This window comes from Halichoerus grypus, chromosome 12 (genome assembly GCF_964656455.1).
Source record: "Halichoerus grypus chromosome 12, mHalGry1.hap1.1, whole genome shotgun sequence".
NCBI classification, from domain to species: Eukaryota; Metazoa; Chordata; class Mammalia; order Carnivora; family Phocidae; genus Halichoerus; species Halichoerus grypus.
Window position 1 is genome coordinate 21,588,600 of NC_135723.1, and position 13,850 is coordinate 21,602,449.

The following is a 13,850-nucleotide window of genomic DNA, read 5'->3' on the forward strand; positions in this document are numbered from 1 at the left end:
GGAATTGTTTCTTGACACCGAGGTATTGTTTTGCTCAACCTGAGGGAATGTAGGTATGAGATACCTGGGTAGCACTTTTAAATTCTTTCACGGAAGACAAGTCCCTGCCAGACCTCTTGACCAGCAGTGGTTGCTCATCATGATCATCCATGATCGTTTGTTCACTCCCCCAAATTAAAAATATCTCGGCTGGATGTGAGGTTTAATAAAAGAACAGGGAGAACATCCATCATGAAATACACCCTGCACTGAGTAAGTTGGGCAGGCTGTTTCCTAACTAATTTTTGTAACTAATATTTAAGATTTAGGAGTTTCATTTGTTAGCAAGAAATAATCTATTACTATAGTCTATATCATTTCTTAGTGATATCATGTATTAGTTCATTAGATCTGTCTAAAAGATTTGCTTCTTATTCCTTATGAATAATTTGTGGATGCCCAGACATTGCAGAATCAGGCTTGGTATTACTACGCATTATTTATGACCATAATCTTTAAACATATTCTAACCTGGAAATTGTGTGTAGGTCTCACATTTACATAACTAATATATGCATTGTCGCTGCCACACAGTAAGAAATGCTTACCTGACAGGCTGTGACCTGCATAGTGTAACAGACATTACTCCTAATTTGTCAGAGACTCAGAGCATAAATTATGGGTTTCTTTTCAGACTGCTATCTAATGTCATCCTATTTGAAATAGAAAAGATGTCCAGCAACTTCAGATGAAATTTGAGATTTCTCCTCATTAATATTTTGGCTTTGTTATCAATCATGATGGTACGTTAGATATAACTTAGAATAATTCTTGTATGTCCTTGAAATAACCTTTCTCTTCAAACAGAATCAACTTTTATGAAATTGTCAATAAGCAAATACAAATCTCAAAGATAAAGATATGAACACTCTAAAAATATTCCAACAGTAGGAATTTTTTTCCCCTACAAGATGGGGAAATAAATGGGTGTGATAGACTCTGTCTCCCTCAGCGGGAGTGAAGGTGAAGCTAATTATATGATGGAGGTCTCCTTTCCCATTACACATCATTTGAAGATCTTAAACACAGAACTCAAAGATTCTCGGTGGTTTTCATAGCCTTGAGATATTTTTGGGTGCAATTTCCACCCTTTATAAAAATTTCCACCTTTTAAAATAGCTAATGAACCCCAATTTCTAAAGCATTTCCTGTAACTGCATCTGTTGCTAGGAGAGGAGCAGAAGAAAAAAAATGACAGCATCCTAAGATCTATAACCTTGCCAATTTCTGTTGTTCTGGAAACGTAAGAGCCAAGGTTGTCACCAAGTCTCACAATGATCTTCACCCATTATAATTTGCAGAAGTGCCTGGAAAATCCTATATTTCTCTAAGTTCCTTCCAGCCTTGGAAGCTAGATATCGAACTGCAGCCTCTAAGCAATTTGATAAAAACGTTTGGGCATCTGTCCCCCTTAGAACATAACATAAAGCCTCATACTTAGAAGGTGCCAAAGAGTATTTGTTGAATCAGCCATTGGAGCACTAGGCAGTCATGGTGTTAGTCTCAGAAGTTTTCCATTATCCTTGCTCCAATCAGGTGTCTTTTATTATCTAATACTGTGTTAATCATCTGATTCCCAACCTCTAAGAATTTATTATATAAGGAAAGAATGCTAAGTAAATTAAAGACCCTCGCCTATGAAGAAGCATTATGTGAAGGCAATTAATTCAACAAGTAAAGAGTGACGATGTGTTTGAAAGCACTGGATGTATTAGAGTGTTTTAAACATCATTGTGAGTACATTAGTATGAACAAAAGATAAATGCCTTTAGTGAGATGGCAGGTGAAAAGCAGCAAATGGGGATGTGTTTATAAAGTGTGAGCTTGAGAAGGAACAAAGATATGGATTATTTTAGCATTGCAATCATAAAACTAGAAAGGGTTTTAGGAAAAAGGGAGCTTATTTTTGACCCATGAGAGAGATTTAAAACTTTGTTTTTTATATATCTGTGTGAAGATTCCATTTTGGCCAAATTTAAATGCACTTGGAAACAGGTCCTGGGAATGTTCATCCTACATATTATTTGGAAATATGAAAATAATGCATTATAAGATCATTATATATTACCTAGTTAAAAATACTGTTCATTTACCTCATTTTAAAAAAATGCTAGGGGTGCCTGGGTGGCTCAATCGGTTAAGTGTCTGCCTTCTGGTCAGGTCATGATCTCAGAGTCCTGGGATGGAGCCCTGAGTCCAGTCGGACTCCCTGCTCAGCGGGGAGTCAGCTTCTCTCTCTCCCTCTGCCCCTCTCCCCTGCTCCTTTTCTCCCTCTCCCTCTCTCTCTCAAATAAATAAATAAAAAATCTTTTAGAAAAATAAAAAATGCTAGCATTTTAAAAATAGTTTTCTATTGTGACCATGGTTACTTCTGAGGCTTTGTTTTTGTTTTAATAAAACAAGCATTGGAGGAGTTCTTGTATCTATACTTTATATGAAAGGTACGCTTTTAAAATCCCTGTTTGGATATTTCAGTTGTAGTTATATACCTATCCCTGAAGCCAATCCGAGTCTATAAATGGAACCAGCACTCTGATTTCATAAGGAGTCTCATAATTATATTGGTACTTAGAAGCCTAGTTTATTTTCCTAGGGATTTAATGCACAGTGCTAATATTAGCCTTTGCTACTAAACAAAATGCTTTTCAAAATTTCACATATGGGTATCTTGAATTTATGTGACTTTTATAGCATGCCTATATTTAAATTAATTTAAACTCTCGTGAACCTTGGTCTAAGACTAAATTCAATGTATGAAAACCCAAGTTTATAGAAAAAGACCAACTAAAGGATTGGGATTTGTTTTATGATAGTAATCCTTTTTTTTAAGAGTTTGTTTTTTTTTTTTAAGTAATCTCTACACCCAACATGGGGCTCAAACTCACAACCCTGAGATCAAGAGTTGCATGTTGTACTGACTGAGCCAGCCAGGTGCCCACAGGAGTAATCCTTTAACTAGCAATTTCCCTTTATACAGTTCATATTTGAATGCCCTCATATACCTTTCAGAAACATATGCATAGTGTCATGCAAAGTAAATATCAATTTCTGTTTATTTGGTCATATCTTAATTAGATTTTGTTACTGAAAATGGTAATTTTTAGCACTTGATCATTTTTGTTTCTTTTTTCCCCTCTAAAAAGTTTTTCAAGAACTTGTTGCTAAATTTTGAATATAGTAAATTGTTTCCTTTACTCTTTTCCTTCTGAATTTGTGAAAGTTATTATCTCTCCTATTGCTCTTACCTTTGTTTTCTTACTTAAATTTCATGAACAAACAACTTTTCCTTCTATCTAAACAGTAAACTGACCAAGAGGAACCTGATTTGTATTTATTTTGTTTCTCATTTATTCAGTAATTCAGCAGATATTTATTGATCATTCACTATGTACCATAGATTTTCCTAAGCCTTAGAAATATGCATCAGCTGGGCATCTGGGTGGCTCAGTCAGTTAAGCATCTACCTTCAGCTCAGGTCATGAGCCCAGGGTCCTGGGATCGAGTCCCACATCAGGCTCCCTGCTCAGCAGGGAGTCTGCTTCTCCCTCTATCCCTCCCCCCTGCTCGTGATCTTTCTCTCTCTCTCTCTCTCTCATGCTCTCTCTCTCAAATAAATAAATAAAATCTTAAAAAAAATATGCATCAGTAAACAAATAGAAGTAGTCTTTGCCATAGAATTTGTATTATTATTGTTGTTATTATTATATTACATCATAATTACTGTGGTTGGCACTTACTAAGAGCTTGCTATACACCATACTCTGTATTTTATGTGGATAATTTCTTTAAATCTTCATCACAGTTCTGTGAGGTAGATACTATTATTCGTGAGGCACAGAGAAATTAAGTCATTTATTCATGTGATTTACCTGAATAAGTACGGAAACTGGATTTAAACTCAGACATTCAGACCCCAGAGCCTGTACTCTTGATTACTCTAGTATGCTGCCCACAAATAAAATAATTATAATTGTAACAAGTGCCATGAAGAAATAGTGAAAGCTATAGTGAGCAGCTATTACAAGGAATCTGATTTAGTCTGGAAAGTAATGAGAAGCCTCTAAGGAGGACATTTAGGATGAGACCTCAGGGTTGACTATAAGTTGGTCTGTGGAAGAAAATTCCCTTAAAGGTAAGTGCACAGCAAATGGAAATGTCCTGTGGTAGGAAATGGTTAGGTGGTCAGAGGAACTGAAAGCAGGCCTCAGACTATAAGTGTAATAAGTGATGAAGGAATACTGATGGAGCAGCATGTACTCCAGAAGCGCTGGTCTCTCCCCACAGAGGCACAGCTTGTGGAACAATATAACTTTGCCATTGTTCTAAATATAATTGCTTCTGTTTTAACCAGATCTCTTCATATAAAAATGCATATTATTGATAGACAATGCAGGATTTGAAACTAGGACTATCACTAGCTGTGTAATTCCCCATGAGTTTCCTACTCAAGATTCAAAGTATTGAATATACTGGAAGTCCAAAGTATTTGAATCTCTAAACCAGTTACTTAAGGTAGATAATTCTGACACTGTTTCAGTTTATTATTACTAGTAAGGTTATAACCTCATGGATGTTCTTATTGTTCTTGTAAAGTGCAACTCTCTTATTAGGTGTGGTGGTCACAGCAACCCCCAACATATGAAAAGCAAGTAGAAAGGAGGGGATAGGTCTGACACCAGTGCTCACAAACTTGACCCTACAGCAGAGAATGGCTAGAGGCTCTGGCCCAGGCAGGAGACAGTTCAGGCCAAGGAAGACTGATGTTGGAATTTCCCTTAATTGGAGCCCAGGGACAAATCTGGGCAGCCAACCCAGTCAACCTAGAGAAAAGGCGGTTTGTATCTAGAACTCCAGCTGTGGCTGACTGTAGTGTAAACTTCTTGAGGGCATAAAACATCTTTTGTTCACTGCTTTATCCTTATCCGGAGTGCCTCGAATAGTGCTTGGCCTTATAACCAGGAGGTTTTGTTAGCAGGTGCCTAGGTACAAGTCTGAAGTCCACTGAGACAATGTGGAAGGGAGAAAAGGAGTGCCTTAGGGATGTTCATGTGAGAAAAGGATCCCAGGTCGGCCCAGCAGTAAAGGAGCTATAGAAAGCAACACAGGTTCTCGAGAATCATGGCTGATCCCCGAGATCCTCCATTATTGCCCCCATTTTACAGATGAGTAAACTGAGGCTTGGGGAGGTTATTTGATTTGACTAAGATCAAGACCATTAAGTGGTGGCTAAGATCTGAATCCAAATTTGACTACAAAGTTCATGCTCTTAATCACAATACTTCACGCTTCTAAAAATACATCTTTGCTTTCAAGTAGCTATCAGAACAAGACTGTAGCTACTAAAGGCATCACAAGGAGGTAAATCCACTAGCAGAGTTGGTTCAGAGTCCGTGAGTAGCGCTGTCCAGGGCTGGGCATCGGAGATGTCTGCACACAGGATTCCCAGGAGCGAGGCGCCGGAGCGGCTGAGGAAGCAAAATGGAGGCTGACCAAGGGCACAAATCACAGAGCATGTAGAATCCACACACAAAGATTTTAATCCGTGACTTATTACCATAATTAATGATTTGTTGTTTTCTCTCAAATGAAAATTAGTTTGTCAGATCTAGTAATTGAGGAAGCTAATTACACATAGCTGCACAGGGCCTGCCCCAGGCAAAATTGAATGTCTTTTGGCTTTGATTTGTTACCTCCTATCTTGGCAGCATTTCTTTCCCTTTACAATTCCTTTATATTCCCACACATGCCCAGGATTTTTATGCTGCCCTTATCTTTTCCTTCCAGAAGAAGACTGATGTAATAAATGAGTTCATAATAAGGCTGGTTGGTAATTTAATAAATTATACTGCCTGGAAATTTTTGTATTTATAAAAGGAATCTTACTAAATGTAATGTAGTGCCGTGGATTGGATACTTGTGGGGAGGGGGAGGACATCATCAGAAAAACTAGTAAAATCTGAATGTTAATTCTTCAGCATTGGCAAATGTACCATGGTTATGTGAGGAGTTACCATTGGAGGAAGTTGAGTGAAGGGTATATGGAAACTCTCTTGTACTGTCCTGGCAGCTTTTCCGTAAATCTAAAATCACCTGCAGACAAGACTTTTAAAGCAGCAAAAGGGATCTTTAAGAGAGATGAATTGCTATTCAAAGGAATAAATCTCTAAGAATTTCAGGCACATAAGTCATACCCTACAGGTATGTAAGGATGACCCTATAGCTATGCACCCACTCACTTTTACAGACCCTTAGCTTATTTAACCACTGAATATTTCTCTTTTGTAAATTTTGGATGCTGTGATCTGTTTTGTAAATTTTGGATACTATGAATTATATGAAGAGTGAGAAGATTGTATCTATTCTACCCACTGCTATTGCTGAAAGACAAAAAACCAAACTGAGAGTTAAAGTTGTCAAACAAGAAGCACACAGCCATTTTTACTTCTTCAGGGAAGTGTGATGGATTCCTGAAATCTGAATTAAGCAAACATTAACTGATGTGCTGGGAGATGAGTAATTTAGAAAAACCAAGGTCACTAAAGTGCCACTGTTTTAAAAAATCAGAAGGAAAACAAATTCACTTGGGCTTTCAAATACTCACATAGGGTTTTGTTCTTTATCTAATGGCAACATGAGAATCAGTAGTCTTTATATGACCTAATTTAAAGGAATAAGGGCTTGATTCCATACCCTCAGTTCAGGGTTCCAAAAGAATTTACCGTGTATAACTCCAGGGACATTAAAATTAGATAAAGAGTTTAAAAACATGATTTCCCTCTTGGAAAAGGTAGACCGACTACTTGGCACTGTGTCAGATGAGAGACAATGGAAGCTTGTTCTATTATTTATACAAATTGACTGGTTTGGCAGTTGCTCCAGCAATGAGCCATAATGAATTACAGAAAAATGAAAATGTGATTTCTTTAGCATTGTACAAAAATGGAATATTCACAGGAAGGCAAAGAATGACATTATAAGCTCCAAGCTGTGTCAAAATGGTCTTCCTTGTTTCTACTTTATCCCGAAGGTAATGCAAATAGTGTATATTTACCGGGGCAAAAATTGTAATCATGGGCCATCATTTCTGTGCTATTAGTCAGGGGGCTGTGCCTTGTAATTCCAAAGGAATTTTAAAATATTCATTTTCCATGGCTTTTTACTTTTAACTACACTGTCTCTGCCTTTGTTTGCAATAAAGGCTTTCTTTTAGCTAAGTTTCTGAAATTGGATGATTTGTTCATGTCTTCCCAGCAAAGGGAAGAAAAAAAAAATCATGACGCAAGTAATTCAACTCTAAAATACCTAATTTTCTGATTAATTGGCTCAATATTCTTTGTTCTGTTAGGGAATCCCTGGTATACTCTTGACTTTGAACTTTGATATTTATACCTCATATTTTCATTCACTCCCATTTATCCATACTAGGTTTTCTCTAACAAAATTGTGTTCAATTCCAGGAAAGGCCTTTTAAACAAAAATACGAGACACTTCAACTTCCCCAACCCTAAGGGCTACGTTAGTCAAAGACTAAACTCACAGAAAATGTGAATCAGACAAAACAACTTTCCTAAAGCTGAGTCTTAGCTCGATCCATCAAGGGCCATTTATACAGACATCTATTGCAGAATGTGTGTGTGTGTCAGATCTTACTTTTCTCTTTTGCCTGGAGCAACGCAGGAAGCCGGTTATAACTATGCTGTAGAAATTGACTTCAATAGAAAATGCTACTTGGCATTAGGAGATATTATATATAATTAGACTCCTAGACATGAGCCAAATTTGAAATATTTTTCATCATGTAAATGTCAAAATGAGTGCTATTCAATGTGGTAAACAGAAGGTTTAGTGTAAATATTGTAATTTTGATATGGGGCTAAGTTCTTACAAAACTATACACCAGGCATTCTCAACCAGGGCAATTTTACCTCTGCTCCCAAGGGACATTTGACAATGTCTGGAGACATTTCTTGTTGTCATACCTGGTATCTAGAGGTTAGAGATCAGGGATGCTGCTAAACATCCTATAATAGACAAGACATCCCCCTATAGCAAAGAATTATCCAGCTCAAATGTCAGTCGTGTTGAGATTGAGAAATCCTGCCTACACACCAGCTTGTGAGTGACTGTACCAGAGACAACTCTGAAAATGCATCATTTCATACAGCGTCCCTTTAGGTTAATAGGGGAATCCTACTTCACTGAAAAATTACTCTGTTGTTTTTGTTGTGAGTTAAATATACATGTGTTTCTCATCTACCAAAGATAGTGAAAAATCAAGTGGAAATGAGGGGCAATCCCTTGCCAGAGTCTCTGGGATAAATTTTAATCCTTTCCAGTCTTCAGCTGGAGAAAGTAGGAAGGAAATAATGTATTGATGATAGTGGTTGTTACCAGAGTAGAAGATGTTATGAAGAGGGATGGTGAAACTTTTCTGACTCAGCGAAGAATGTATAACTGCATATCTGTTCAGACCAGTAGTTTTTTAGGTCTGGCTACAAGTAGAATCACGTGTGCCCAAGCCCTGTACCAAGATTCTGAAGAAATTGATTGGGGTTAGGGCCTGGTGTTACATATATTTTTAAGTTTCCAATTTCTAGATGGATTGATTTCTAGTCAAGACGGTTTAGAATCAACCTTTTAAATACCCTTAAAATAAAAATATTATCTGTCTAGCAAAATGTTCACTTGTCCTACCCATGATGACCATTTCATCCTTACCTCCCATCCCCTTTTAGTTCCCTGAAAATGCACCTGCCTGAGTGTTACATTGGCAGTGAGTTATATATGCTTCACAGACATTTTCTTAGGCTAGTAAATGGTTCTTACTACCCGTATTACTATCCCAAGATCAGACTCAATAGTGACAGAACTGGTGGTATCACCAGAAATCCCACCTGGACACTCTATCTAGCACCATGGGCAGCACTGGAATTTACTTGAAACACTAAGGAGATTCAGTCCAAATATGGTTCTATATTGAGCTAAAGGAGTGTAGTTCTATGTGAGGAGGCACAGAAAAAGTCAGCCATTATCCAGACGACATCCTAAGCATTCATCCTGCTTTCTTCAATACTGTAATTCATCTAAAAAAAAAAAGAGAGAGAGAGAAGAAAGAAGAAAGAAAGGTACACATGACTGATTTTGAACATACTTGTAAGAGTTGTAGTTTTGCCTGCACGGGGCCAAAGGACGTTGCTATAAATATGCTAGATAATTTAAGGGGACTTTCAATTAATCATTACATCAATAATTTAATGTGTTTTCGTTCATCTAAATGTGTCCTGAGGCAGGTAAGAGAAGCACTACTTATACATTGCAAAGAAAGATTATTCACTCCCTGGGCTCAGAGTTGCATATAATATGCAGAAATTAAACTTTGGTTTAATTGAAATTTGGTTGTAGTTTGAGGCTTTATAGTTTCCTTGGACCACCTACTATATTCTTTTTAATGAAGCATTGAAGGATGGCAGCATTAAAGAAATACTAAATTAGCTCTTTCTCTGTATGTTTCAAGCAACAAAGCACTTCTTTCTGTCCATTATAGCATCATTTGGAAGAAGATAGAGATAACCCCCAGACATTCCTGACCATCCTTAATAATGACTGCATGTCTATACACTATTAGCTTATCTACAGCCTTCTAGAATATATTTTGATTTTATTTTTTAATAGCAGCTTCATTGAGATATCATTCATATGCCATAGAATTCACCCCTTTAAAGTATACAATTTAAGTGTTTTTTAGTATAATTCAGGTTTGTACAATCATCATCAAAAATTTCAGAACATTTTCATCACCCCCCCCCAAAGGACACCTTGCACACATGAGCAATTAGTCCCTATTTCCCCATCCTCTGGCAGCCACCAATCTACTTCCTGTCTCTATGGACTTGCCTATTCGGGACGTGTCATATAATGGAATTATACAACATGTAGACTTTTATGGCTGACTTTTTAAAGTTAGCATGTTTTCAAGGTTCGTCCTTGAAAGGTCCATGTTAATAGCATGAACAGTACTTCATCCCTATTTACGGCTGAATGATACTCCAATGTATGGATATACCATGTTTTAATTTAGGCATCCATTGGTTGATGGACATTTGGGCTATTTCCACTTTGGCCTATTATGAATAATGCTCCTAGGACGATTTGTATACGTGTTTTTTTGTGTGTGTGACCTTTTGTTTTAAAATCAATTAGGTATACATTTAGAAATGGAATTGTTAGGTCATTCAGTAACTCAATGTTTAACATTTTGAGGAATTGCCAAATTTTCCAAAGTGGCTATAGCATTTTACATTCTCATCAGGAATATCTGAGGTTTCAATTTCTACATGTTTTCATCAATCTGTCTTTTTTATTTTAGCCATCCTGGTATTGGTCTAGTGATATCTCATTGTGGTTTTTATTTGTATTTCCCAAATGAAGGATGATCTTGAGCATCTTTCTATGTGTTTATCAGCTATTCGTATGTCTTCTTTGGATAGATGTTTATTCAAATCCTTTGTCCATTTTTAAATTGGGTTATTTATCTTTTATTGTTTTGAGTTATATATATGAGATGTATATGTATATATATATACATACATACACACACACACATACAAACATATATACATACTGGATACAAGTCTCTTATTAGATATATGATTTGCAAATATTTTCTCCCATTCTATGGGTTGTTTTCACTTTCTTGATAGTATCCTTTGTTTCACAAAAATTTTAATATTCTTGAAGTCCAATTTATTTGTTTTCTTTTTTTTGCTTGTGTTTTTCATGTTGTATTGTCAAATACAAGGTCATGAAGATTTACCTCTTATCTTTTAAGAGTTTTATAATTTTAGTTACTACATTTTGGTCTATGTTCCATGTCGAGTTAATTTTTGTATTTGGTGTGAAGTAGGGGTCTAACTTCATTCTTTTTTGTTTTTTTGCTTTGTAGTCAGTATATAAAGGAGACGTTCATAGATTTCAAGAATTTCTTAATTCTGATACCCAGATTTTAAGCCTGTGAATATGATTTAAACATACAGCTAAAGCTATTCATCATAATTTGCTATCCTACCAACATTAAATTATAGTTGCTTCAGAGCATAACTTAAATGGTTTAAAGTAAGCCTGTAACATACCTAAAAAACACCTTCCTATCTCATACATGCAATTTATTCTCCATGTCTCTTCACTCTAACTTGCCCTGCTCCTGAAGTCACTACTCTGAAGCTTATCATGGTCCAAAGAGAAGGGGGAAAAAAGTGTAACCAGGATTGATTGATATATATATATATATCTTTTATATATATATATATAAAATAACCCCCAGACATAAAAGATATATATATATATAAAAGATAGGGGCGCCTGGGTGGCTCAGTGGGTTAAGTGTCTGCCTTTGGCTCAGGTCATGATCCCAGGGTCCTGGGATCAAGCCCCACATGGAGCCCCGCATCAGGCTCCCTGCTCAGCAGGAAGCCTGCTTCTCCCTCTCCCTCTGCCCCTCCCCCTGCTTGTGCTCTCTCTCTCTCTCCCTCTCTCTCTGTCAAATAAATAAAGTCTTAAAAAAAAAAAAGAAAAAGATAGCACAGCGGAAAGGAATGCAATTCTACAAGTGCAAGCCCTCAAGCAGCAGCATATCATGCTAAACCCCTTCTTTAGAAAGGTATCATTTCTATCACTATTACAACAGGCCAAATTACATAGCATGCCATCTTCAAGTAACAGGTGAGGCAAGAGAATGAATGCAGAGGCATCACAATGAATCCCACTTAATATAACTGCAGACCAGCACTTCTGTACAAATTAAGTTCTTAGTCTGATTGCCAGTTAAATACAAGTTTTAACCTCATAGCTTACCAATTAAGGGCCATAGGGGCGCCTGGCTGGTTCATTCGGTGGAGCGTGCGACTCTTGATCTCAGGGTCATGAATTCAAGCCCCACGCTGGGTGTAGAGCTTACTGAAATAAACAAAACAATTAAGGGTCATATACTGAAGTCAATACATACACCTAGCATTTCAGTCTAAGCTGTTTCATGTACATAGAGCTGAAATCAGTGACAAGGTGTGGACTAACAAATGCTAAGTGAGATTTTTTTTTAAAGATTTTATTTATTTATTTGACAGAGAGAGACACAGCGAGAGAGGGAACACAAGCAGGGGGAGTGGGAGAGGGAGAAGCAGGCTTCCTGCAGAGCAGGGAGCCCCACGCGGGACTCAATCCCAGGACCTTGGGATCATGACCTGAGCAAAAGGCAGACGCTTAACGACTGAGCCACCCAGGCGCTCTAGGCGAGATTTTTTAAAATTAGTTTCTACAATTATTAAACTTATCTTGCACACTAAAGTCATCATACATAGAGGGCAAAGTCAGAGTTTTTATATTTGAGTTTATTCTTCATTTAACTTTTAAAACACTACTGTAGTTGAATATTAAAAACAATAGCAAGTAGTGAGCTATGATTCTAGTCCTTCCCTCATTTACTACCACATATAAAATGCCAGCAGTGTCATTTACTGGCCCCATTAAGAGGTCTGACACTGAACACCACCCCTTGGATGATGCTCATCACCCTCAGATGCTTCTTCACTGTAATGGCGCCATCTTTCCTGATTTGGATCAAAGTCCACGAATCCTACCTGGTCCATTTCATCAGTCTCTTCTAATTCCTCCCGGGAGGAGTTTTTCCAGCAAAGAGAGTTTATCAGGAGAGAGACAGCCATTCTCAGGAAAGTTTACCTTAAATTTGATGATTAAGCACCTCTTTTCACATGGTCTACAATAAATTGGCATGCCTTCATCAACACACACCTGATATCCCCATGTTTGACAATCTGACCTGGAGAAGAGGTGATGAGGATGGTTCGATTGTCAAGAGTAGATACTGGCTTTTGAAAGCCGCATGGTGCTTCTACCAGCTGTATTCCATACACATGAAAAGGTCTTCTCCTCACTGAGTAAAAATAGCATGGTCCTTCTGATCTAAAACGATGATAATATCTCCGGGAGCCAGTCCTTGTTGTTGGTCTCCTTCACCATGGAATGTTATCTTCTGGCCATCTTTCATGCCTTTGTCAATATGAACTTCTAGAATCTTCTTCTCTCCAACTATCTTCCTTCCATTGCAGCTTTTACATCTATCTTTAGGACTGATCCATTCCCCATGGCCCTGCACTCCATGCACACAGACTGAGTTTGCTGAACCATTCCAGGTCCTCTCTGATGAATTCTTATTTGCATTCCAGTACCTCAGCAATTGGGACAGCATTCTAACCCTCCTTCCTTACCACCTTGTCCTTCACATTTGTCACGAATCACATTTTTTGCAGAGCTAGTTTTCTTATTGCACCATTATATAAATCTAAGGTTACTGAGAGCTAATGCACAACATTTTTACCTCTTCTTTCTCTCTGCATCCTTCCTGCTCCTCCAAAAAACATACCAGATGTGTCCATCGCAGAGCCCAAACCACCACCAGCTCCACCTTCTTTAATTGCCTGTTCTCCTTTGTCATATGATTCCCTTTATTGGCATCAGAGAGTACTTCATAAGCTTGAAAAATCTGTTTAAACTTCTTTCCTTCATTTGGATTCTTAGCAGGGTGGTACTTCAAGGCCAGTCTCCTGTCAGCCTTTTCACTTCTTCCTGGGGGGCCATTGGGTTTGACCCCCACAACATCATAGTAAGTGGTTTCTTTCACCATTTTCTATAGCTGGTGAGCAGCTGAGGCCAGTGTGGGGGAGCAGGAAGGAGCACGCTGCTGGGCCCAGCCCACACAGCTGCTGCTCCTCTTCTTACCGAGTGTTGTGGGAAGTTCC

At 37.7% G+C, this 13,850-nt stretch overlaps 1 protein-coding gene and 1 pseudogene across 3 annotated transcripts in view; one reads left to right on the top strand and one right to left on the bottom strand.

Annotated features, from left to right (window-relative positions):
- Positions 1–13,850, top strand: part of RELN (reelin) — a 490,351-nt gene that overhangs the window by 170,092 nt on the left and 306,409 nt on the right. The gene's annotated exons all lie outside the window — the stretch shown is intronic.
- Positions 12,530–13,735, bottom strand: LOC144379656 (dnaJ homolog subfamily A member 1-like; annotated as a pseudogene).